This window comes from Pelodiscus sinensis, chromosome 10 (assembly GCF_049634645.1).
Source record: "Pelodiscus sinensis isolate JC-2024 chromosome 10, ASM4963464v1, whole genome shotgun sequence".
Classification (NCBI taxonomy): domain Eukaryota; kingdom Metazoa; phylum Chordata; order Testudines; family Trionychidae; genus Pelodiscus; species Pelodiscus sinensis.
Window position 1 is genome coordinate 37882174 of NC_134720.1, and position 27827 is coordinate 37910000.

General features: G+C 38.0%; 1 protein-coding gene and 1 long non-coding RNA gene across 6 annotated transcripts in view; one reads left to right on the plus strand and one right to left on the minus strand.

Moving 5' to 3' along the window:
* MECOM (MDS1 and EVI1 complex locus) overlaps window positions 1–27827 on the minus strand; it is a 508313-nt gene that overhangs the window by 129811 nt on the left and 350675 nt on the right. The gene's annotated exons all lie outside the window — the stretch shown is intronic.
* LOC142830789 (uncharacterized) lies at window positions 175–22051 on the plus strand. The gene is made up of 3 exons (XR_012906281.1): window positions 175–268; window positions 21477–21610; window positions 21924–22051. It is a non-coding gene; the product is annotated as an uncharacterized LOC142830789 (long non-coding RNA).

The following is a 27827-nucleotide window of genomic DNA, read 5'->3' on the forward strand; positions in this document are numbered from 1 at the left end:
ACTCAAAACCTTACAATAATATGCTTAGTAACACAGCCTTATAATTAGTGGTTATAAAACACAGCAAAACATTATAGAGACTTGTAGATCATTTACTTATAATAGTTCTGGGTTTGGTGAGGGATATATTTCTACTGCATTTAATTATTCATGCTATGCTATTCCTCTTTTCTTAGAATAAAGAACAAACAGCTAATGCATAGTACTTGAGGATCAGAAGCTGTCTATTTGCAATGAAACCGATTACCTTTCATCCATCTTCTGAAAGGTAAGCATATGTATAAACAATCAATTTTATATGGTGTGTGAAACTAGAGGTGGTTGCAAATGGTGAGTCAGAGATGAATCAGTTATGAAGAATTTAAACATGAATCCATGGAAATCCTTTTTTCTCCTGTTTTGTTTTGTTAAAACATTTCTATAATAAACTCTTCAGCGTGACTTGAAGTTTCCTCAAGTCCTTTCTCTTTTAGAACAATGATGGTTGGCAGCCACTCAAACTAGTTCAGTAAACTTTAGAAGATAAAGCCAGTTTAGTTTCCCTATAAGATTTCCTTGTGAAAGTTATGCTCATTGATTTTTAACCTCATAATTAAAATTCCTCATTAAATATGCCTGACAGCCAAACGTGATTCCTTTTTTACCTGCAACTGCTACCTTTTCCTCCCCATGATACCATTTCATTACAAAAGAACAATAGATTTCCTTTCAGTATAAAGTAAGGACACAATGAGTAATGTACTTTCTATTCTGCAGAAGGCATAATATTGTTAATTTGCAAAATCAATTAAAAGGAACCACTTTGGAGGAATACGAAGGTCTTGCATATGGATCACATCAGATATAATGGGTATTAGTTCAAAGGCTGGCATTCTGCCATAGTTGGCACCTAACAATTTACTCTGGCCCAGGGAATTTGGCTGTTGATTTCAAACAAATGCATCCTGGAGGCTTAAGACCAGAAATAGTTTGATGTGATTTATGCTTCGTACTTTCTCACAACACGAAACCTAAAAAGCTAAAAGACATTTTGTTATTGCTAGGCATTTGCTGCAATGTGACTACAAACAAAAAGTTCTAGCAGTCAGCTTGGGGTTTTGGGGACACGGCTAGACACAATTGGTCTCCCGATAGTATTTCGTATGCTCTGGTGGGAGTGTGTTCTGCGCTATGGCTCTTGTCACTGAAGCTTACAGACATACAATGATTGCTAATTGTCAAGATGGTGGCCACCTGATGGTGACTTTTCCCCAGACTATATTGTATTGAAAATTGAAGCCCCAACGTTCATTTTAGTTAAACAGGAAGAGTTGATAGGCCAATTTCTTACTTCAGGCACCTTCAAGAGTATGAATGTTGCAGGGTTTGTTGAGTGGGAAACTGGCTGTATTGAGGAAGGTTGACTCCAAGGTGTCTAAACTACCTCATGATAGATCAGTTTTATGGGAATGGGCAAAAAAACACATTACAGATATGTGTGGATTCTACCTTTCTCTTTGTCAATGTGTGTGGAGGGGATTCTGCTCCTCTGCATACTCAGTCTGCTTTCCTCAAGAGCCTGTGGTAACCATATAGGTCCATTGTGTTTGGGTTTGCAGAACAAGGAATGGGGTCATGTGGTGTTTTAGATGTTGCTTATAATTATTAGAACTGGGAGCACTGGCTGATGGGAATCTGGAAGCACAGGAAACAGGAAGGAGGGGGGAGGAGATGGGCCAGGCCTGAGTGAGAGCTACAGAGGGGAGCAGCATCAGCTTTGGAAAGAGGTTTCACCCTTGGTAAATAAAGGCCTGTTGAAGTTTGTTACTACCTTGCTTGCATGATACAACAGGTGGAAAGGCATGGAGGGGTCTCCCCCAGATTCTTCTCCATCCCATTCTACAGGGAGAAGAGTATACATTAGTACACTCAGGGTATGAAACTACCTGCTGCAGGACCCACACTACCCAGCACATGTAGCAAACCTAAGGCAGAAATGGATGCTACGACAAGGGGACAGTGCACAGAGATTGAAGAGTAGAAACCCTCACCACTTTTGTGAGCATTCAACTCTGCCCGCTATCCTTGGTGGAAAAATTCTAAGGAAACTCTTTGAGAGAGTTATTCCCATCTAGAGGAGAATCATAGAAACATAGAATATTAAGACTGGAAGGGACTTCGAGAGGTCATCGAGTCCAGTCCTCTGCCCTCATCGCAGGACCAAATACTATCGCTGATAGACATTTATCTAACCTACTCTTAAATATCTCCACAGATGGAGATTCCACAACCTCCCTGGGCAATTTATTCCAGTGTTTGACTACCCTGACAGTTAGGAACTTTTTCCTAATATCCAACCTAAACCTCCCTTGCTGCAGTTTAAGCCCATTGCTTCTTGTTCTATCCCCAGAGGCCAAGATGAACAAGTTTTCTCCCTCTTCCTTATAACACCCTTTTAGATATCTGAAAACTGCTATCATGTCCCCCCTCAATCTTCTCTTTTCTAAACTAAAGAAACCTAATTCCTTCAGCCTTCCCTCATAGGTCAGGTTCTCTAGACCTTTAGTCATTCTCGTTGCTCTTCTCTGGACCCTCTCCAATTTCTCCACATCTTTCTTGAAATGCAGTGCCCAGAACTGAACACAATACTCCAATTGGGGCCTAATCAGCGCAGAGTAGAGCAGAAGAATGACTTCTTGTATCTTGCTCTCAACACACCTGTTAATGCATCCCAGAATCATGTTTGCTTTCTTTGCAACAGCATCACACTGCTGACTCATATTCAATTTGTGGTCCACTATAACCCCTAGATCCCTTTCTGCCGTACTCCTTCCCAGACAGTCGCTTCCCATTCTGTATGTATGAAACTGATTGTTCCTTCCTAAGTGGAGCACTTTGCATTTGTCTTTATTAAACTTCATCCTGTTTACCTCAGACCATTTCTCCAATTTTTCCATGTCATTTTGAATTATGACCCTATCCTCCAGATTAGTCACAACCCCTCCCAGCGTGGTATCATCTGTAAACTTAATAAGCGTACTTTCTATACCAATATCTAAATCGTTGATGAAGATATTGAACAGAGGCGGTCCCAAAACAGACGCCTGCGGAACCCCATTTGTTATGCCTTTCCAGCAGGATTGTGAACCATTAATAACTACTCTCTGAGGATGGTTATCCAGCCAGTTATGCACCCTCCTTATAGTAGCCCCATCTAAGTTGTATTTACCTAGTTTATTGATAAAAATATCAAGTGAGACTGTATCAAACACCTTAATAAAGTCTAGGTATACCACATCCACCACTTCTCCCTTATCCACAAGACTCGTTATCCTATTAAAGAAAGCTATCAGATTGGTTTGACATGATTTGTTCTTTACAAATCCATACTGGCTGTTCCCTATCACCTTGCCACTTTCCAAGCATTTACAGACAATTTCCTTAATTACTTGCTCCATTATCTTCCCTGGAACAGAAGTTAAACTAACTGGTCTGTAGTTTCCTGGGTTGTTCCTATTTCCCTTTTTATAGATGGGCACTATATTTGCCCTTTTCCAGTCCTCTGGAATTCTCCTGTCTCCCATGATTTTCCAAAGATGATAGAGGAGGTATCTGAGCCTCTAGCTATCAGCTCCTTGAGTATTCTAGGATGCATTTCATCAGGCCCTGGTGACTCGCAGGCATCTAACTTTTCTAGGTGATTTTTAACTTGTTCTTTTTTTACTTTACCTTCCAAAACTACCTCCTTCCCACTAGCATTCACTATGTTAGGTGTTCCTTCAGACTTCTCGGTGAAGACTGAAACAAAAAAGCCATTGAGCATCTCTGTCATTTCCAAGTTTCCTGTTACTGTTTCTCCCTCCTCACTGACCAGTGGGCCTACTCTTCAAATGGGTTTGCAGTTTGATGCAAGAACTTTACATAGCAGTAATGTGTGCCATCCTCACTTTCCATTTATCTTTCTAGAGATTTAAATTTAAATTGTAGATAGGCATTTGCATTGAATAACAAATACAATATGCCATAGAACCAGAAAAGATAAAGATGTGAGACTGATTAGATCCCCCATCTTTTCTCTGTCAGTGCAGGCTTGTTTGTTGTTATATGCTTACTTCTGCCAAGCCGATATTTAATGTGCTACATGGCTATTTCTTCTTTCCCTGAGAGATTATTCCACTGTCAGGAAGATTCCTTTTCATTCAGTTGACACTTTCTCTTTTCTAATTTCATATCACTGCCTGTTATAACTCCTTGCATTATCTTAAATAATTATCGATATCATACACAACAGCTTTAGTAGATGTGCCTATCTCCTTAGCAAGGTCACTTTGCCAAACATTATATATTTAACTCTTAACCTATTTAACTGTTGCTCTTCTTTAAAATCCCTCCAATTCCTTTCCTGTAAGGAGTTTCCCACAACACTAAAGAACTAGTGTAGGTGTAACAGTCAGGTTGAATCACAACCAGACAAGGCAGTTCTTGATTGGTGCCTCTCACCTGCAACATGAAAGCACACCGGCAGTTGCCCATGGAGAAGGAATGTTTCAAACTTTCCCAGTGATGAAATCAATATTGCAATTGTTTAAAAAAATCACAGATTATATTTTAAAACTATTGATAAATGCATCCAGTATTGCCTAAAGTGTCTGGGGCAAAATACACCTCCCAGGATGCTTTGCAACAACTCCTGGAATATCCAAAGAATCACTGTCAAAAGAATGTCTCAGCACACTATCTTGAAAAATTGCTTACTTGTTCATTTTTACCATATAATTATAAAATAAATCAACTGGAATATAAATAATGCACTTACATTTCAGTGTATGGCATACAGAGCAGTATTAACAAGTCAATGTCTCTATGAAATTTTAGTTTCTACTGAGTTTGCTAGTCCATTTTAAGAAGACTGTTATAAAACTAGGCAAATATATGGATGACTTGAGGTACCACCTAGAAGACCTCTGCGTACTCCCAGGGGTACACGTCCCCTTTGCTGAAAACCACTGCTATAGATTCTGTCTCTCACAGATATAATATAATAATATATATTCATAGCAATTCCCAGTTATAGTTAAGCTTGTCAGAATTTGATTTTTAAATAATTTCTATGAATAATATTGGTATTTATATTAAGCATTTTTATTTATATTTGCATTATTGTATGAAATTATGAGAGGTCAGACAAGAGTTATGTGGTGACAGTAGATGTTGATATTCAACTAGTTAAAGCTTTATAACCATTAAAAGATAAATTGTTAATATCAGATGTCAAAATATAAAAAGTAAATATCTTTAAATTAAATTCTAAGAAGTTTTCAAGCAGTATTTCTCTTATTTTGTTTTTCTGTAAATTTCTGTTCTCATCAATGAAAATGCATTTTCATCAGAAACTGTGATTTCCCAAAATTTATATCTTGGGCCTTTTTTAAAACATTGTGAAGGTAAATTTAGTGAATGATACCATAGATTTTGAATCTTGAAGATTGGTGAGATTCATTTTAAAGACTTTGGGGAAATAAGATTTTTTTAAACCCCCACAAAAGTATAAATACTAACATAAGAGCTCTTGATATAAAGAGAATAGAACACAGACTAACTTTTTAGAGTTGCAGACTTGATTTGCAAAGATTTAGAGAAAAAACAGATTAACTGTGAAAAATAAAATTACTGCATTTTCCATGCAGTATATTTTTAAACAATCCCTTGATATTTTATCTGAGCTGAAGAATTCTGCCCATCATAAAAGGGTATCAGAGGAAGAATGAATTAACAGAAACTATCACTCTTTGGGTATGTCTAGACTACATGCCTCTGCCAACAGAGGCATGTAAAATAGGCTACCCGACATAGCCAATGAAGCCGAGATTTAAATATCCCCGGTTTCATTAAAATAAAAATTGCCATCACGCTGTGCTGGCTCAGCTGATTGTCGGCACAGTGCAGCAGTCAAGACGCGGATCAGTCAACAGGGGAAGCCTTTGTTGATCACTCCCCTATGCCTCGTGAAACCCCAGTACTGTCTAGACCATCCCTGATAGACATTTATCTAACCTACTCTTAAATATCTCCAAAGATGGAGATTCTACAACCTCCCTAGACAATTTATTCCAGTGTTTAACCACCCTGACAGTTAGGAACTTTTTCCTAATAGCCAACCTAAGCCTCCCTTTATGCAGTTTAAGCCCATTGCTTCTTGTTCTATCTTCAGAGGCTAGGAAGAACAAGTTTTCTCCCTCTTCCTTGTGACACCCTTAAAATGTATAAGGTGGCTATGGTCTGTTACATGGTGGTAGGTAAAGTGATCTTTGTATGTAACGAAATACAAAATACTTTAGGGTCCTTCTGAATGAAATATGTTCACTTGTTTTCTCTCTGTACTTTACTATATATTTTAGAGAGTTTGTCTGTCTGCATGATTAAGAACTCTTCCTAAATTATAAGAGCTAGGACCACTACATTCAGCTTCCTCTGACCATAACTTAAAGCAATATAAGGGCTTGGTTGTGCATCTGGAATAGAATTGCTTCTCATAAAACCAAACAGAAAAGAGACAGAATCACCAAATCTAGTACAATCCTCACAATCAACATAACTGAGTGAATGTTGAAAGAGACTGAACCAAGAGAAACTAAAAAATAGGATGAACCTGAAATAGGATTGCTTCTCAATAAATCGTACAGAAAAGAGATAAAATGGAGAAATTTGGAGTAGTGCTCCATTTTGGTACTACCAGGCAATGTCGGGTAAATCTGATAGTTTTGTATAACAAAAGCAATAAATAATTATAAAATGAACTCACGGGATAAATGCAGAACCATCCAAGCTGCCCCATAGCATTATTTTGTGTATTCCTGCCTTCTTCTCTCCCATTGCCTGATATTGTCTTCTCCGGAGTCTTGTCTTATGGTACTTAATTTAGGGCTCAGATGTGCTGGCCTGGACTGGGAGCAGGATGAAGTGTGTCACCCTTGTGGAATCTTAAGGAGGTATTGTGAGTTCTGTCTCTCCTCCTGGTGCACCAAGTTGGTACTGGCCATTACCTACACTTCAAGGCATACCGACAGGTCTGAGTTCAAGGAATGCAAGGAGAGCATCTCGGACTAAAAGGTTGTTGGAAGCTTTATTCTGACTCCTCTGACCAGTGAGTTTGCCCACAGTCTTACAGTCTATTGTTAATTCTTTCAGCAGACTGCTATGAAAAACGTGTTACAGTCTTTTCAGGAAAGGGATGTTGGATTCATCTCTCTAGACCTTTTGTCAGGGAAAGCCACAAGGCACAAAGTCCCAACAGCCTTTCCCTACTGTTTAGACTTGATTTGGTTTGTTTCTCATTGAGATGTTTATGGTAGCCTGAGACACAATAGCAGTTTGGCTAGGACGCTATTGCTGACAAGCAAAAGAAAAGCTTGTATTGGCAAAAAAGAAAAGAGATTCCAACAATTCTTAAACACATAGGTCCACCATTTCCTTAAGAAATCATCACTTCAAAGAAGAGTACCAAATAACTGTAATATCATTTCCTCTACTTGGAGGAAGGTGACACAGAAAAGCCAAATCCAGATGCTGTTGGACCACAAGTCTGGTGGCTGGCCTTTCTTTTGGAACTGAAATGCATTTCTTTAGGTCAGGAATGCTCTTCTGCTGGCATTAGATAGGTTTACCTTCTTTATTCATGATGGACGGTCCAGCAGCAAAAGATATGATTGGCACTGAGCTGTGTGTTGGAGTGTCTGACATTGTCCTTATATTAGTGTCCTGGGTAACTGTGAGACAAACAGAAGCTGGATGACAAAGAGAGCAGAAAGAAAGACAAAGAGAAGGATGAAGAGATCTGGGTGCTAGAGAGGGACAGAAATAGAAAACTAGCATGGGACAGAGAGCAATGTTAATGTGGTGATGCTTAAGTAGCCACAGAAACTCTACTGTTCTCAAACCTAGCAAATGCTAACAAACACCATTAACATCATCTCAAAGAACAAGTACAGTGTGCAGGGGAAAAGATAGACACTGACGGAGAAGGTGTGAAGGGCTAAAGGAGGGAGAGTAAAATTTATATTAATCATGCCAGCACTGTATGAACACTCAGGCTACGTCTAAGCTACAAAGATTTTTCGAAAGAGGATATGCAAATTCTGTGTAATTTGCATATTTTCTTCCGATCACATTTCCAAAAGAGGATCTTTCAAAAATGAAAGTAGTCTGGATGCAGTTTTTTTGGGGGAAAAAGACCCCATTTTTGAAAAAAATGCTCTTCCTATAAAAAGGAGGTTTACGCGGTTTTTTGAAAAAGGGGTTTATTACGAAAAAAACCACAGAAGTGCAAGTGAAAATCTTGCATGGCAAACAGTGTAAAGAAAAAAAATACATTTGGAAAGAACATTTTAGGCAGTGAAGTGGGCATGTATCTATTCTACTCTACTGCATTTATACTGGCCATATTTTCAGGAATATAATTACATGCTTGAGAATGAATAGATGAATTTTATCCAACTGGAATTTACACAAGAGTGAACCAATACCTGAAATAAACTGATCCTTACCTTCTTGGTTTATCCTGGTTCTACTTGCATACATTTCAAATTATACCTTTCTTCACAGAAAATTTATACCATCTTCTGTTCACTCTAGCTTCAGATCTCTTATTTGTTGTCTCACAGCTACCAAGCCTGTCTTAATTTCCTTGCTTACCTGCAATAGCCCTAACACACCCCAGAAGGCTTTGAGTGCTTCTTCAGTACAACTGACAGTCACAAAGCCTTTGAGGCGGCATTAATGTTGCTAATGTCTAGAATGCAGTGGATGGAAAAGCAGGGAGTAGAATATATATATAGCAAAACAGTAGGAAAAAGCTCTAAAGAGGGAAGGACTGGAGAATGCACAAACTAAAGTTTGGAGGCAATCTCTTCTCTCCCTTGAATGATCCTATGTCTTGAGTATATTGTCTAGTATCACACAGAACACCTTTGTATATAAAATTTGATGCATAACAACACTAAATAGTGCAGATTACCTCTAGAGAGAGCCAAGGTAAATATGATATGGGGAGCATATTATAGAAAACCTGAAAGAGGTGACAAACAAAACCACTGGCAGAGATTTCAAATTAATTTAAAAGCAGCTCTGTCTTTGCAAGTAATTGAAAACATGTCCAGCTCTTATAGCCTTGTAACAGCCTGCCATTCCCACTACGAGACAATGCCAAAACACCCCATAAGGTATCCTGACCAGTCACATGACTTTTAATACCCACATGATGGCACTAAAATGGCCTATTAGATTTACAGTGTCATTAACCTTCCAAAATAAAATGAGAGTCTGCTCTGGCGCAAAAAAAAAAAAAAAAAAAGTCTGACTGCCGTTGGGTTTCGGGTAACCAGTCCGTGAGGAAATGCTGACAGGGGTCACTGTGGCATAATCTTTCATTCAGCCCCAAAGCTGTCACATCCTCCCCAGATGTCTGAAACATAGATATAAATTTTCATTATCCAGCAGTACAGGGCCAGAGGTACACCAAATGAATTTTTTACCAATCAAATTATAGCTCATTGCCAGATTAAGTGTAAACACTAATTTTGTGAAGTTTTCTGGTGGTCATTTATCTACAGGCTGGCTGAAGTAGCACTGCTGAAGTAGTAGCAAAGCTGTGAAAAAGAAGGCTTTCTAAATCAAATTATTGGTTTTATAATTGTGTTGTGGACACAATAAAATTGAATAAAAATAAATGTTATTAAGGAGGAGCTGTGCCTTATACTACGGAACATGAGATTTCAAAATCATTTTAAGAAAAGTAAAAGGGAAGGCATTTTTTTAAAAAAATCATAAAAAATATTTGTTATAAACAATATAAAGTCTAGGATTTTCAAAGGAGTTTGATGCAAATTCAGCAGGATTTCAGTGTCTACGTCCCTGGGTCTCTTTTGAAGTCTCAGCCAGTAACTCACTATTTTACTACAATGAACATAACACATTTAATCTCAGATAATGTTGTCCTATTGAAACCAGGATGTTAAAAAAAGAATAGCCTTTCTCACTTATATTTTTCACAATACAGTGAGGGAGCATTGTCTTGAAGTTATAGAAAAAAGGCAGAAGAAATTAATTCCATTCCTAGCTTTGACACTGACTTACTTTCTGACCATGTGGATGAATTAAATAACTTATCAGTGCTCATTTTCCCCATGCACAGGGATATTAATATTATCATACATCATAGGGAAGCTGAGATACAGAAATTATTAAATGTTTGTATAAAACTTTGGGACCCTTCAGCATTATAGAAATGCAAAGTCTAAAACATTATCTCATCTATTATCTTCAAGTTTGGGCTTTACCAAATACCCTTCATCTAGTAAGACCACTGTCACCCTAATGAATTCTATTTTGGTGAAAGATAAGTCCTAGGTTTCATAGCTGCCCTAGGCATTCTTCATGAGAGTTCAGAGGCTACTTCTTGGGTCAGCAGAGGATATGGGAATTCTGAAGCAAAAGATGTGGGCTTGGCGTGACCTTTGCATCATGCTCCTGTGCTATTTCACTAGACAGAAATTTCACTCCAATACAAGAGTCTGAGCTCCAAATAAGTACTAAGTTTTGGGTATGATTATGGATACACAACATCCTTTTCTCTCAGCCTTCAACAACAAGAGCATATATATCTTATGGGAAGTCCATTTGCAAGTGGGAATGGGGAGGGGAGTGAAGAGCATCACCTGAAAGGAATGAATAACTTTCAGCTCTTTCTGTCATCAATCGAAACTGAGAACACTCAACTTCATACTTTAATCCGGTAAGATTCCTTTGGTAACAGGGTTTTCTGGATGCAAGGAGGCAGATCTCTTGATATAGCACTCCACAAAAGACCTCCTCTGTATCTTGGAATAAAGTAGTACAGAGAGAGCCACACCGGCCAATGGAAGAACACCACATCCAAAGCTGCTTATTAATTAATTCATGGAAACGAAAATTGGCAAGCCTTCTATAAATAACCCCACTCTGGAATACATCCCTAGTGCCCAGAGAATCCTGTGATAAGCCTGTGATTATTATTTTAAAAAAATCCCACAAATATCCTAAAGACTACATAATCAAATCCATGAAATTGTGTTAGTTTGCTTTAATTTTTTTTTTAAATTGCACCAGATAGTATCTGTGATCAAGATTGTGTTGCTTTTCTCATCTGAGACTCTTCCTCAAACAGCTAAAAACAATTAGGATAAATCAGTAGGCATAGAGGTCAACTCTACAAACAATTTTGCGGAAATTAGATACCTCACAGGCTCTCAAGCTTTCCAGACTGTCGTAGTCCTTTCAGGAGTCTGATTTGTCTTGAGTACCCTCAAGTTTCACCTCACTTAAAAACTAGTTGCTCATTAAATCAATCATAAAACCACAAAAGTGTCACAGCACACTATTAATGAAAAATTGTTCACTTTCTCATTTTTACCATATAATAATAAAATAAATCAATATGTATATATTGTACTTACATTTCAGTGTACAGTATATAAAACGGTATAAACAAGTCGTCTGAATGAAACTGTAGTTTGTACTGACTTTGCTAGTGCTATGTAGACTATTGTAATATTAGGCAAATAATTAAGTTGATGTACCACTGGAAGACCTTTGCATACCCTTATGGTATATGTACCCCTGATTGAGAACCACTGGCTCACTGGATAGTCACTTTACTTCTTTTACCACTGAATGAATAGATGTGTGTTCAAAGTTCTCTCAGAAATCTGATTAGAAAGATTTTCAAAGTTCCTAAATAACATTTGTGGTTTCATCTTTTTTCCCTTGCTGACTTGACCCTGCATTGCAGATCCACCACAGGATTGGCAAAAACTAACAATTTTCTTAAAAAGAAATGCCTAGAGTATTTTTTGCCATTTTAGGATGAGTTGTGTAGAAAAGACTCTATGGAAATGCCAGAATGTGGCATTCCTGGCATGTGAATGTCATTCTTTAGAACCGTTAGTCATCTGCATATCATCTAATGTCATCACTAAGGAAGGAAATGGAACAACATAAAACCAATAGAGAACAGATATCTATCTATTATGCACTATAATTTGTGCATTCATCAGTCTGTCAAGCTGTAAATCTAGTAGTTTAAAACACATTTTTGATATTTTGATGTATAGCAGGAGGACATTAACATAGGGATGAATTATAGCAAATAGACATTATGAGCAGAGTTAGAATACAGTTTTAAATAATTATAGTGACCAGCACTATAGTTAAGATTCAGAAGGGGTTTGGGTTCAACCAGCTTTTTCCTCAGTCAATCACACTGGCTCAAAATAACTCTTCCAGACTGAACTTTCCAGGTATAGTCTCCCTCTGACAGTGAGTGTGGATCATATGGGAACAATCAGCAGATTTGAATTAGAAGAAAGCAGGAAACAATCATTTTGAGGATTTAGGAAGTGGTCCAGTTTATACCATAGTCAACGAGAGCTTATTGATCTAATTTGGTACTGGATTGATTCTTTGCTCTCTACTCAAAAATGGCCATACTTGAAAGTTCCATGGTGGGCCCATGAGGGCTTATGGGGGACTGTTTGCTAGTCCAGTATGACATATTAATCTTTTAAATGGATGGAGAGATCAGTCGTTAAAAATGGCAAGCTGTATATGTGCTTAAGGGCTATTCCTAATGATTCAAATGCTTTACCTACCGTGGCTCAGAAAAATACATTAGTCTTGTATCAGTGGCCTATGACCTAAGAAATCACTAAATAAGGCCAAAATGGATAAACCATAATGGCCTTTGGTCAGCAAATCAGCTTTAAAAATATCCATGTACAGTTGGCATTTACATGAAATGAATTTAAAAAACACTCTTTAAATGATGGAGAAAGGAAAGGAAATTAATACCAGTAACATTGATTGCAATACTAGTCACAAATAAGCAAGGAAACTGAAAGTTAAGCTTGATATAACTCGGCATTTTGAGGCTACCGTAAATACCAAAAAACTCCAGAATACAAAAAAAATCTACTGAAACCAGTGGGATGCTTTCCATCACATATGTGATCTTTGGATCAGGCCAATATTACATCTTAATTTACAATCCCTTTAATGATAAATGTATGCTCCATATAGCCTTCTACTGAGTTATCATGAGAACTCTTTGCTGAACACTGCAAAGAACTGGTCAGGCTCAGAACAGAGAAAATGTAGCAGCACAGGATTATTTTTTTAATTTGCACGGGAAGCAAATTGGGGCCAGATCCAAAACCCCACTGAAATCATTGTGGTGTTTTCCATTGGCTTCAATGAGCTTTGACTCAAGTCAACTTTCAGATGTTTGAGTTGATTTTGTCAATATGAACCAATGGCTACGAGACTCATATCCCTATTTATACAAAAGAAACGTTAATTGTCACTCTGCTACTGATACATATTAGTTCTTTCTTTCAGTCAGGAAAATGATGGCAACTTCACCATCCAACAGAGCAATTCTGCAAATTCTAATCTATAACTCAAGTAAAGAGATCTGTATTACTATTTATGTACAGTGCCTCAGCTGGTAACCCTTTATATCTAATGAAAGAACATCACAACACACATACATTCATGATGCAGGACACAAAATTGTGATGGTTATTACATTTTGCCATTCTACAAAGCAGAAGGATGTTGTGCTAGTTAATATTTTACAAAGACTGCCATTAAAAAGGGATATTTATAAAAACATAACATTTGCTATTATTATGGCATCCACTGTATGCAAGAAAGGAAATACCACAAATACTAAAGTAAGCATAACCAGAGCTGGAGATACATGTCTCATTTTTCATGGCATCCACTGTAGTTTACTGTTATTGCATGATCTTCCCATTTATACTGTGGGATTAATTACACAGCCCCTCAATATACTCTACTTCCTCTTCCGTGTATACTAAGCACAGGCCCACAATATGTGCATGAATTCAGTTTCTACATGGTTGTCCATAGGGTGAATGCCTGCTTTGAGGGCAATAATTTAACAATAACATTTAGTTAGAATTAGTAAACTCCTGAGATTCCATTGCTGAATAAGTCCTTCTCTTATGGCAGATCCTTTGTCAAATATATCATCTAGCTTCAAAATTTTTTAATGTATTTATTCGAGTATAAAGTTGTGGAAGGAGTGGTTATCGCATAACTGGGTATCGTGATTTTGATGGGAGCTGTGGACCATCAGGACTTTTGAAAATAAGGTCAACCTTATTTAGAATCCTAAACAAAGGTTTTGGGCTCGCATTGTAGGAATCTATTTTTTAAAAATATCAGTCAATGTTCCTACAGGTCAGTACCAGGTTCTTCCTGAACAAAAGTCCTAGCCCATCCATGAACTTTTTCTGATGTTTTCATTTCTACCTCAAGCATGAAAAGTCACAGAGTTACCCTGGAATCTTACCATATGTTTAGGCCAGAAACATGTTTGGAAATTACTATAGATGTTTTTGTAATGTTCCAGCTCCAGCACAGACTGAAAATTGTTTTTTGCTGTCCTTCCAAAATATGCTATATGGAAACCACAACAAACATCTCTTGAGAGAAAATTTAACAGCAAAAAAATGTGATCCTTCAAAACTTGAAAGCATCAAAGAATCTGAATATCATAAACTGGAACATAACTTCTGAATGTGAGCCCAAGACTGGAGAGACAACTGTTTTATTTAAATAGGCAGCAAAAGGAATTTAAAGAAATTTTGGCTAGTGCTCTATTGTTATGTTCCTGAATAAAATTTTCCCAAATATGTATATTTAGAAATAAAGGGTTTGCTCCAAAGACCACTGAAGTTACTGGAAAGACTTTCATTGATTTCAGAGGGTTTTGCACTATCCCCATAAACTTTAAACTCTTGGGATAAGAACTGCTTCTTCTGATGTGCGTGGACATTCCAAGCCTACTAAAATACAATTATTATTAAAAACAACACCAAAAACAATGCTAAAATACAAAAACAGTATGTTATCTAATGGTTCCAATAGATAACAAAATGAAAACCCTTACTGACTAGCCTTTCCCAGCTTATCATCTAGGTCTTATCATCTAGGTCTCCGCTAGCTCCCCACAATTCCCAAACTGGTTTTAACATGTTCTAGATTATCTACAAAGCCCTGAAGCATAAATCAGTTTTAAAGCATTTCTCAACCTTTTGTCACCTTATGTTCCTTTCACATCATTCTGATAGGTCAACCATTTCCTGGCCGGCTTGCAATAGCTGGGTGCATTTTTCATATTTTGAGCTTGTAAATAATTATTCTCCATAATTGCCGATTTATCTTCCATTTCCCAGTCAAGATTAGAAATGCCAAATCATTTCCTGTTTTCTACATCTAAATGAAAGATGCGAATATTTGATACAGGTTTTCATTAGATTTTAATTTTGAAAAAATTGCCTTGTGGCTTCTTTTGATGGATATTATATAATGATTCCCCTATAACATCATATTATGTCAATGTTATATGGTAGTATCTGTGTTTGTTGTTTTGTTGTTTTGGCAAACAAGATTATATTATGCATATATTTGGCTATTGCATTTTAATGAAATTAATTTGCTTGTTGTTTGGAAGAGTCTTTATCTACTATATATGTGAGAAAGTTTGTCTGTGAGTCTTGTTTGTCTGTCCATACATCTGTTTGTTCAAGAACTCCTCCTAAACGGTAAGAGCTAGGAGCATCAAATTTGCTATGCAGCTTTCTCTTACCATAACTTAGAGCAAACTTAATGCAAGGTGGTAAGGGTTTGGTAGTTCGGTGGGGCTGAAGTTTCCCCCAATTCATACAGGGATGCCTACGGGGTTACCTAAAGAGAACTTCTCCTAAACAGTAAGAGCTAAACCCACCAAATTTGGTATAAAACCCCCTCTTACCATAACTTAAAGCAAGTTATGGGTTTGATTGTACAGGGATGCATAAAACCATATAGAAATAGAATCAATGGGCAAGTGAAAGGAGCTAGCTGGAGGGTGCTTCTCAGGACTGCCCCAGCCTTAAGCCTTCTACCTACCCCCAGTCACTCTCCAGGGAGGGCAGCTCCTCCCTATTCATATGGGAACATTGCTGGCTGTTCCCCTTGATCAGGAAGTGAGGGGAAAGTGCACAATTTGCTCCATTACTCATTTTGGCTGGGGAGCACAGGGGGCAGACGAACTTGGACATGCTGTGGCCAGGGACATGCACCCCTTCCCCAGAAAGGAGAGAACAGATCAAAAGGACGTTAAGTGACATTTATGAAAGTGGAAAAAATAAAATTTTCTGCTGACAAAACCTCATATCAAACCTGTTTTTACTCTGTTTTATTTCTTATAAAATATATTATTGCTCATCAACTTAAAGATAGATAATGGGGACATGATTATTACTCCAGAAAGCAAACATGTTCATATCAGCCATTTGCTTTAATTATTGAATACAGCTCGCATCCTATCTATAATATATTTTCTCCATCACATGTACTTACTTCATTTCACTGTGACAGAAAATCTATGCACTAGTATTTAAGGTTATAACCTGTCTGTTGCATTTTACAATGACAGGTGTATAACTTTAAAAAGCTGAAATGTAAATACTCTCATTCAGATCAAAGGTCGGTCCAGTTAGGTTTATGGTACATTTTCTTCCAAGGGTATGGAAAGCATTTTAGCTGCTCTGTAAAGAATGGCTGTTAACGCTAAGAAAGTATAATGGGACAAACATCAAAGCATACGATACACTGAACAAACTCTGAAGATGGGTCAGTCAATTATATGTAGAACTATTGTAACCATATTCACATAGCAGACAAGCAGAAACATTCACCCTTTTGTTGGCTGCAAAACACCCCAAACATTGAAACAATATTAGAGTCCGTCAGAATGATTTAAGTCTTAACTCAAATAATTTGTGATCACAGTCATTTGTAGGGAATGTAACATTTAGCCAATTTCAAATGATAATATTTAAGTCAGAGGGAAAAAAATTACGCTGTAATGCCATGATAATGTTTCCACTGACTTCAAAAAGAATTGGATCATCCTATTAGGCTTGAATTCAGGAAAGCATCCCTGTTCTGAATAGCACTTCAGAACATGCTTATGTGTCACTAAAGCAAATTTCAGTGCTCATTAAGCAGAGAAGTGTGATCCTTAATCAGGGCCTGAATTGGTGCATCTACATGCATCTGACGAAGTGGGTCTTTGCCCACGAAAGCGTATGCTCCAACACTTCAGTTAGTCTATAAGGTGCCACAGGACTCCTCGCCACTTTTACATTGCATTAAAAGACCTGAGACACTGCTGCAGCTGGCTTGGGTTGTAGGGATATAAAATTATAATGTAGATGTTCAGGCTTGAATTGGAGATTGGCCTCTGAGACAGGAGAGGAAGATCTCAGAGCCCAGGCTCCAAACCAACAGTAAACACTACTCTTTTTAGCCCGGCAGCCTGGGCCGCAGGGAGACCAAGTCAGCTGACCTTGGTTCTGAGATGTAGTGCTGCAGGTTTTTTATTTTAGTGTTGACATACCAAAGCAAGAAAGCAAGAAAGCAAAATAAAATTCCTTCTAGTAACTAAATATCTGGTTTTGTCAATGATTACTGCAAAAGGGCTGATGAAATTCTACAAATATTTTTCCCCAGTACCTAGATCTATTTGTATGGACAGTATTTATTTGTTTCTGTTTAGCTGAGTTACAAGAATGAAACAGTAGCACAACTCCTTTTGTCATTGGCTCTTACTTCTGGCAGTATTTCACATTTCAACCTGTTCACCATATGTGTGTACACTTTCGCTTTCTGTGCCACTAATTGCTTCTTTTTGACAATACCATCTATATGTGCACACCATATTGCTGTTTTTATCACTCTAAGCCTATTAATGCCCAGACTTATAGTTCCCAGAGGATTTAAAATTAACCAGCTCTCTAAATATTGTTCATGTCTTTCAAAAACTCCTGTCTTTTAGAGCCTGACTTGGGTTGTTTATAATTGGTTTGCTATATTTCATTCTTGAAGGCCCGCAGTCTTAACTTTTGAAAGTATAGCTCAACAAAATTTACGAGTGATATTAATATCCAGGAGAGGCAAAACTTAGAAAAAGTAAACAATTCTTTGGTCTTTGCTGTTTGCTTACCTAGGGTCAAAATCTGCCCTCAGATATTCATGTGCAACTCCCATTGACTTCAATGGGCCCCCCACACACAAGCATTTGAGGAAAGAATTTGGCCTCAGATGACTTAAGAGGTTTGTCAGTCTAACTCCCCAAAAGAACACTGAATACTTCTATAGGATATTGCACTCTCAGGTTTTCTTTTCATTTTATTGTGTGCTATACACCGATATATATCAATCAATTTTAGAGCTATTTATTAAATACTGTTCAGAGAATATTGCAAGAAGTTAACTGAGAAATCTTAGTTCTCCAAGACTGGTTACCTAACAAGGAACTTAAAGCAAGGCACTGACAAACTGTCCCTAAATTGCAAGGAGCAATGCAGTCCTGATGACAAAAGCACAGCAAAAGAAAACAGTCATGCCATTTACTAAAAAGACAACAATTCTTAGGGATATAGAATATTGTATATACTATAGAGCCCACCGAATGCCAGCTGTTGGACAATCCCTTTCCTAAGGGAATAACAGTGATGTTATCAGCATCTAGACGCTTTTCACTAATTCCAGTCTGTTTTACTGAGAGAGATAAAGAATGTCAGCATTGTAACCACACAGAACACATGGAAGCCAAGTGACAGATAAAATCATAGTGGTCTATTGGCATGTTACAGCTTCAAATTACCACAAAACGCTATCATCAAAAAAAGATGTTAAACTAAAGTAGCTCTATGTCAAATCATAATCTCATTATGTCCTACTTGCTGAATGCAATATATTGGCAGAATACATACATACACACACACAAACACACACACACACACACACACACACACACACACACACACACAGAATATATTTTAAAATTATTATCTGCTATAGATTCTGAGGTCATAATGACAATGTGGCCATGTGTAAAATTTTAGAAGTGCTTAGGTGTCAGATTCACAAAGGGCATGTCTACATTAGGAAATTATTTAGAAATTATTAAAATCGACTTAACTCCCAATTTAACAAAATCGAAATAACATGTCTATACGACAGGGAAGCCTCAAAATTAGTCCGAGGCAGGCTCCGATAATGTGGATGCGATACCCAGACTTAGAGTCCCAGGAAGAACAGCAGGGTATAGATTTCAAAATAAGTGGCTCGTTATTTTGAAATAATGGGTTTGGTAGAGTGGACGCTCCACTTATAAATTTGAGCTAAGGGGGGTTCTTTCAAAATAACGCCCTCATGTAGACCAGGGCAAAGGTACTTTGGTACATACGTAGGGAGGAGCCTAGTGGAATTTACTAAAGCATCTAAGGGCCGACTGATTTATTTAAAATTCTATGGGAATTAAGCACCTAACCTGCTTAGGTGCTTTAGTAAATTGTACTGTGATCCAGACTGTCAAAGGCTTATGCAGGTTGACACACAGAGGGATTTTCTGAACAACAAGGTACATAATTCACATGAATCCCCTAGTCACTCCCCAATGATAGCTAGGCATCTAGACATTTAAAAAAAAAGTCAATAGAACTTAGCGTTAGGTGCCTAATGCCAATTTTGAAAAGGAATTTTGGCTCCAAAGTGACTTAGGAGCATCACTAATTGTACTCCGGGCCTAAAAGTCTCACTTTTATTACAGCTTCAAATCAGCACACCTGCCAGGCACCTCAAAGACTCTGAAAAGCTATGGGTTGCCCTGCTATATGTCATGGCACTGAGTTCTACATTTCTCTGTCATCAAGTATAAAAATATTTGAGTGAAATAGCAAACTAGAAGAACAATTCTAGGTACAAATTTAATTAAAGTCGATGGAGATAGGATAGACAAAGTATCATCTGAAGCTAATGGACTGTCACCCTTAAATGGGGGAAGGTATCAGGATGTCACTTCAGATTCTATTGTCTTTGTTGAGACTCCTTGCTATACCAAAGGTGCTTTTTTCCCCTCTTTGACTAGCCAGGGCACTAGGTCTTTATCCTACTGGATGAGAATCTATTTAATTTGATATATGGAGATATACTATCTCATAGAGCTAGAAGGGAACTTGAGAGGTCATTGAGTCCACTTAACTACCCTCACAGAGGGACCAAGTACCATCCCTGACAGATTTGCCCCAGATCCTTAAATGGCCCCTTCAGGGATTGAACTCACAATCCTGGGTTTAGCAAGGCAATGCTCAAACCACTGAGCTATCCTTCCTCCCTGCAAGCTAGCTCTGATGACCCATTGATTCAACACTTCCAGGCCAGACTACTGCAATGCATTCATTACTGAATGAGATTGTGAAGGCCATGTAGCCAGGACAGCTGACATAACATGAAATGGCTCATCCTTGAAAAAAAGCAGATTGCTAAAAGCACTCTGCTGGCTTTTCTATCTCAATCTAGATCCATTCAAATGTCTTGTTCTTTATATTTAAAAGCCCCTTTGGTAACATTTTCTATGACTAAGTCATTTAGGTGCTTCTTAAAATGTTACCTTTAAGCATAAGGGCTGAACTGTCACAGAAATCATCAGTCCCCCTTGAACTCCACCTTGGAAACTTGGACTCATAAGAGTTTTCTGGCTCACAGTCCCTAAAGTGTAACATCTCAGGGGACAGGGACTGGGCATTCTGTGTGGACAGCCCCGGCTATGGAATTTACTACCATCAGCAATCAAAATGAAGTGATTCCTGATGCTTTCAAGGTCTAATAAAAGACTCATGTAGATTTTAAGTAGGTTTTCCTCCATACGGAACAGCAGTGGGCTGACCCTGACAATGTTTCTCCTGGAAGACACACTCCAAGAGTTATTCCATCAAAGACTTATCATGAGAATAAGAAGGGCTTTTCTAGGAAAGAAATTATGTTCTAATTTTGTAGTGATGGTTATTTTAAAAAGGAAGATAGGCAGGTAACAGGTGGACACATCCAAGCAAGGTTTGATCACATCGTTTGTGAAGCAGATTCTGCTACCCTTCCTCAGACTGATTAGTACCTTACTTCATGAAATAATTAGAATCAATTACCTGAGTGGGACTATTCATGAAGAAACATAACACTCAGTGTGAGGAAGAGCAACAGCATCTATCCTTGTATTTCCAGCATGGTCACCTTGCTCTCTACATAGCACCCTAAACTCGAAATAAGATACACAATTTGCATATCTTATTTCAATTGTATTTCAAAATATCTTATTTCAACATTTGGTGCATCTACACAGTGTCAAATTTCAAAATAATATGCTATTTCAAGATATCCCTTGACCCTCATGGAATGAGGTTTACAGGGATGCTGGAATAATGCACCCGTTAATTTAGAAAAATATTTCGAAATAACGGACGCATTTCAAAGATGCAGGGTAGCTATTTCGGGATACTAGAGGTATCTGCTGTCTATATGTACCCTACATGAATGTTTACTTTTCTCAGGTACAGACACAACGACTCAGAGCTCCCACTGGGAATTACTTGAGACTTTGAACTGAAAAGCAAACAGGATACATCCCATCTCAAATCAATGGAGGAGAAAAGGAAAAGTTCTTCTAGCTGTTAGACTAGCAAATGTAAGTAAACTTGATGATTTGGAACAGTGTTTACACAGTAAGTTTATTTCATTTAAAAAGATGATAGCAAAACAGCACGTATACAATTACAGACCTCAAAGGCACAATTCAGGTGCTTAAAATCAGGCATGTGTCTACCCCTCTTGCTGAATCAGAGTCATAGAATCACAGATTAATAGAAATGGAAGGAACCTCAAGAGGTTCCTAAGTCTAGTCCCCTGCCCTCATAGCAAGATCATAGACAGAGTTAGAATTGTTGAAAAAAACAAGTCAAACTGAGAACTACATAGAGATCATTTGTACTCTAATGCAGTTGCCTTCAGTCATACATAAAAGAGTTGTCTGGAGTAGTGGACATCAATATCAAGAATAATCCTATTTGCAAATATAGATGGCGAAGCAGAAGCAGCGATGATGGAGGGATTACAGTGATACAATTAAAAGGAACAACAAAGCAAGAGGTTTGAATCTAAAACTCTTCACCTTTTTAGTTGGTATAAGGAGTACAGATTTGCATTACTGAACAGGTTCAGATTTGTCCCAAAATGGTGGAAATTCTATGAGAACAACTCAAGATTTCATTACTGTGATGTGCCAATCTAAACCCTGGCTAATTCCGCATTGAACTGAACTCCAAATCTGATCTTAAATAACTCTAGAGTCAAATTTGAATGCTGCCTTCTCAGCCCATCTCTAGTGACCATGTATGATATCTGAGAATGAACCTTTCGTAGCATTTTGCTGATGAGTACTTTGGCATGGGGACATTATGGTGTGTGGTCTATTCAGTGTGCAAACTGTTCACTTTCATCTATGTTGAGCCTGTCACTTGACATTTGACCTTTCACTTGGCACTGTCCTGCCATTTCCTTGGTTTCACAAATTTTAGCCTATCACTTGACCTTTGAACTGTAACATTTCACTTGACCTTTGCTCTCATAAATTCTAGAAGCTCGTACATGTAATCGTGGAACAAATAAACAAAGCAGCTGAAAGAAGCTTTTCCAGAATGAAACCCAAGTGGAAGGAATATAGCGAGCACTGCACAACTCTGACAGACAACATTAGACCCAATGAAAATGTCCTTCTGTTCTGATGAAGATTGTCATATAATCAGTATGAAGTATATTGTATTCTGTATTGCCTATATATCTTGGCTGATGTCTTTGTGTATGTGTATTGCTTTGTGATAGTGGCAAGGAAAACGGGATTAAACTGGTCCCAACTTTGCTGTATAACATGAAATATTACTCAAGAGATACTCATCCAGAGTTGTGAGCATATTAATCATGACCTCTAAAGTCCCATTCGGGACTTATTAAATAAAGCCACCAAAATGAGTAGAAGCTCATGGCCCGAGGCTTTGACTCCACTTCATTATAAGAGGAATGAAGCAGAGCCCTCTTGTATTCTTACTTCACCTCCAGGCCCATCCTTATCCTATAGAACTTGAAACAGTAAGTGATGTTCAACTTTAGCTACAGCAAAGCTGCAGCTCTGCTATAATAACTTATTCAACACCTACGGCTTCCATACATTTTTCTCAGCCCTATAAACTAGGTTTCAGGACAAAGTAAGGTAAAGAGCCCCATGATACCCCAGCATAATGAGATAATAGTCTCAGCTTGCAACAGTGCAATCAATACAACATCCTAGAGCAGTTCGTACACATACACCTGCAGACACAGTGACAAAGCATGCATCCAAATTAAATTAACAACTTCAGAAAGCGAATAAATGTCATAAAATATAGCAGAGCAAAAAGATCAGGTGCAGATGCAAGTGGGTCTATGCTAGCAGAAGTATGTCATGTGACAATAAAGACTTACAGATGTTTCTTAGAGTATCTGCGTTGCTGTGCATTAATGATTTAGATTATAGATTTATATGTTTTGCCTTATGTGATCATTTTGGAGAACCTTCCAATGAAAGATGGAGACCTTTAATGAATGACTTGTAGCAGTGTTTCCAGCCTAGAGAATCCCAAACTTGTCAAGAGAGGACATAAGACAGAAACAGTGAGAGAGGACCAATGCATTGCAGTTATACTCCCCATGACATAGAATAAGCAGTGTGTACCGCACATTCCCATTCTGCTCTTGTAGAGGCGTATAATTATACTAGCAGCAGGAGCAGCTGATGTGTACAGTGTAACCATACATGAATATGAAGCATGAACATTGGAGGTAAGCAGAAGGATCACCTATCTTCCAATCTTTTGTAAAGGGGACCACTAACAAAAAGAACCTTGGGAACCACTGATTTACACTGAGATCTAATGTAATGAACCAGTTCACGCTGTCACTTCACTTGAATTGAGTTTGATTTTGCATTTTGGAAGAAAACTATTTCATGTTCACACAAAAGAGACTATACAAGAAAACAACTGACTAGAAAGCATGATCAACTCTGGTATTCCTTTAGTTCCATCAAAGGATTTGAAAATCAAGATGAAATTCTGCATGTCATACTAAACAATGATCATACTGCATGGAAGGAAGGCTACACAACATTTGACTTATTGTGAACAGATTTTGCAGGTTTTTCAAACTTAATATTGTTTTGCAAAACTAACGAAGTATCTATGCTGCGCCTCCAAACATTGTGGCCTCTTACTCAGAATCATCCTTTGTGTCACAGGCAAGAATGAGATTCTTTTTAACGCAGTGAGAGACTATTTTGAGAAAAGGGCACATCAAATCATTCAAACTCCTCCTTAGGGACCTAACCTTGAAGAAGTTTCAAAGTCTGAATGTCCAGAAAGATTATGGTAGTTTTTCCTGGTAAACTTTATGGGTCTAATGCAATTTAATAATAAGTGTTCACTAAAGAATATTATTATTATTATTATTATTATTATTAATGTATTCATGTATTCATGTATTCACTACATCTGTTTTCTGTTTGGCCAAAATTAGAAAATAAAGAGGAGTAAGAAAATGAAAATTAGAGAGGAAACAGGAGTCAAAAATGTTCAGATTGAGACTTAGGTGGAGATTCCACTACATGCATCTGACGAAGTGGGTCTTTGCCCACGAAAGCTTATGCTCCAATAAATCTGTTAGTCTATAAGGTGCCACAGGACTTCTCGTTGTTCTTGAACTTCACTTCCTGTCTCTAATCTTTAAGGAGCAGTTTACTGATCATTTGCTATCTATAGTTGTACAAAAAGAAAAGTAAATTATTTTGTTAAACTCACTATTTCTCTTCCAAAAGGTGGTGTTTAATGGAAACCAGGCAAAAAGCAAGAGGCCCATTTAATGCTAGTAAGTACAGGCTGTACTTTCCTTAACCGGGACTCTTTGGCCCGGCAACATTTGCAGAACCACGGGTGTTCCTCTACCATAGGGTCCAAGTACAGGGAATGCAGGTTGTGGAGCAGGAGTAGGGGGGAGGGGAGACTCAGCTGGGAGCCTCATGTGGGATAGGAGGAGGCCGGGGAGGGGCAGCGCAGTGGAAAGTTCTGTCCACTCTGGCCAGAAGGCAGCAGCGGTTGGCGGTGGCCGTGGAGCTCCTGCCGTGGCCACAGCCAGGAAGCTCTGGCCCTGGCTGTGGAGCTCCGGGTCTCGCAGCAGCTGTGGAGCTCCAACCCTGGCTGTAGACACGGAGCTCTAGCCCCTGCGGCAGCTAGGAAGCTTCAGCCTGGGGAGCCATGGCCAGCCAGGCAGCAGTGGTGCCAGGCTGGAGCCCTAGTAGAGAGTAGCAGTTCAGCACGGGACATGTTGGGAGAGACCTCCTCTGGTCCAGCAAATTCCCTCATTTGGGACCAGTCAGGTCCCAAGGGTGCTGAATGAAGGAGGTCCAACCTGTATCTGAATACTATTTATCTCACTAAATATTCCTAAATATTCTCAATGTCTTTTGTGATTGCCAGTTTAACCCCAGAATAAATAAAGCACTTTTGGTCTGCACAACTAAGCCCAGAGCAATTAAGGCCAAAAAGCTGTAACACAAATTGGAACTATTAATTTTCTCAGTATTTATCATGAAAAAATATCCGTTGGTCTGTGGGTGTTTGGGTGTGTACGTGTGCCCCCACGCACACAGAATCTCTCTCACAACTAGATTATAGACCAGTTTATTCAGACCTTTTATATTAGTTATACATCTTGTAATGAACAATTAAAACAGACATACCTAAAGTAACCCATAATCTGAATTAATGTTTGAAAAGTTTGTGAACTATATGTCCTGGTGGCAGGGGATAAGGAGAGAAAAACATGCGTTTGCTTTCATCACTCGACGGTCATCTGATCATAGAAGGGAGAGGGATTATATTATTATTAAAGTCAATAGGACAACTTACAATGTCTTTCTTCATTTAAAGGGAGCCTAAGCAACATCCAAAATTCAGATACAAAATATTCTTGATACAATTGTGAATTTAAACAGTAATACCTGCCTGTTTGGGAACATTCTGAATTACTTCAATAGGAAACTGGCAGCAACAAATGATTCCATTATTCAAGGCTTAATGATTTAAGGAGATTTTATTGGACAGATTTAAAGTAAAGGAATACATAAGAAACTTTATTATCTCCTGTGCATTTTACTAATACTTTACCTTTTGAATGAAGCTTAAATGGCAAGCACAAACAGTTTTTTTTCTGTGTGGACCTGGATTATTTCAGCCACAAGCAATATGAGTAGTCACAGGTGTTGCACTAAATAAAGTAATAGAAAGTGTCTAAATTGTAACAGTGGAAGCACTGTTTCAGAGTCCTTGTCTGCTTTTTATTATTAGTCAGATTCCTTTCTATCACCAGTCACAACTGGCTCTGCCCTATTTTTCAGCAAAAATATTTTGATAGGGAAAGATCTATTAAAAATTACTACTGCTCTTTGGTGACTATAGTTAAGTTTGTAGTTGAATAAGCTTTCAATCTTCTCACAGAAGGGGAGAACGTAAACTTGTGATTCAGAAAAGAGAGGAAACCAGGGGTTACAAAGGTTGGGAGGCCAAGTAGTATGAAACAGACCCCCTCCATCAAGTAAAAACTTGGCAGGATAACTAGAAACAGACCAACCCTAAATCCTAGAGTTCATGAGCTAGCAGTAACATAATTAGCTGGAATAAAACTAATATTCTAGTGTCAAATTTCACCACAACACAGAACAGCAGTTATTAGTGAAGACACTGGTGAGAATGGGAAACATACGTTTTGTTTAAGGAATTTACACACAGACAGACAAATACGCACATGGTAATTTCCTAAAATGAGCTAAATTAGATAGGCAAAGCAATGCTGCCACATATATTGCCAGTAAATAATGCTTCTAGGTGGATGCATTTATCACTTGTTTGAAATCTCTTGTAAAGTACAGTGTACCAAAATTCTGAAGCATTTGTTCCTGGGAAACCACAAATCCACTGGAAAAAATGTTGAACAGGAAATATTTGACCACGGTTGCATCACAAGATATAAGAATTTCACATTGGCTACTTCCTCAGGGAAAGAAGTTAGGGTATTCTCTGTTTTGAAAAATAAAATGCATCCAGAGGCCTTACAAAATAAAACTGGAGCATCAGTAAGCATTTTTAGACTTTCCCCAATTAGTTAAAATAAAAGTATTATCTTCTTGAAAAAATAAAAACACACAGAGGCAATATCAGTGCTGAGAGAGTAGATAAAGAACAGTAGTGATCTATGAATAATATTCAGGAAATTCCATCTATCTGATAAACTGTTGCTTTAATGAGCAGTATTTCACATGTCATCAGCTAACTGATGATGTATATTGTGTTTTACAGATTTCTTTTAAAGGCATTTTTTAAAAGAAAAAAAAAACAATCTTTGGCAGGTTGGAAGATAGTTTGATGGAGAAGTTAATGGCAAACCTGTGAAAATGCTACTTTTTCTCCCTCAAATAAAGCCTGAATCTTAGCACAAAAAAAGTCACAAAGTCCTAGCTGCTTGGAATCTTGTCATGGAATTGCCTTAGGCAATCAGCGTATGGTTTCTTTTTGAACAAGCTATCTTTTAACACTCGAAACCAGGATGGTTTAACAAAAAGAGAGAGTCTCAATTTTGTGAGTAACATCCCCTCTAGACTCTACCCAAACAAAGCTACTAATGTGTGGTCATTTTCTTGGCAACACCACTTTGTGCTGATAACACCACTGCCTGCTATTCTCCAAGGACTATGCTGCTAGAAGACTGCTCCGTACCTCATCCCCTGATGCTTCTGATGCGGGTGATCCTCCGACTGCACGGCG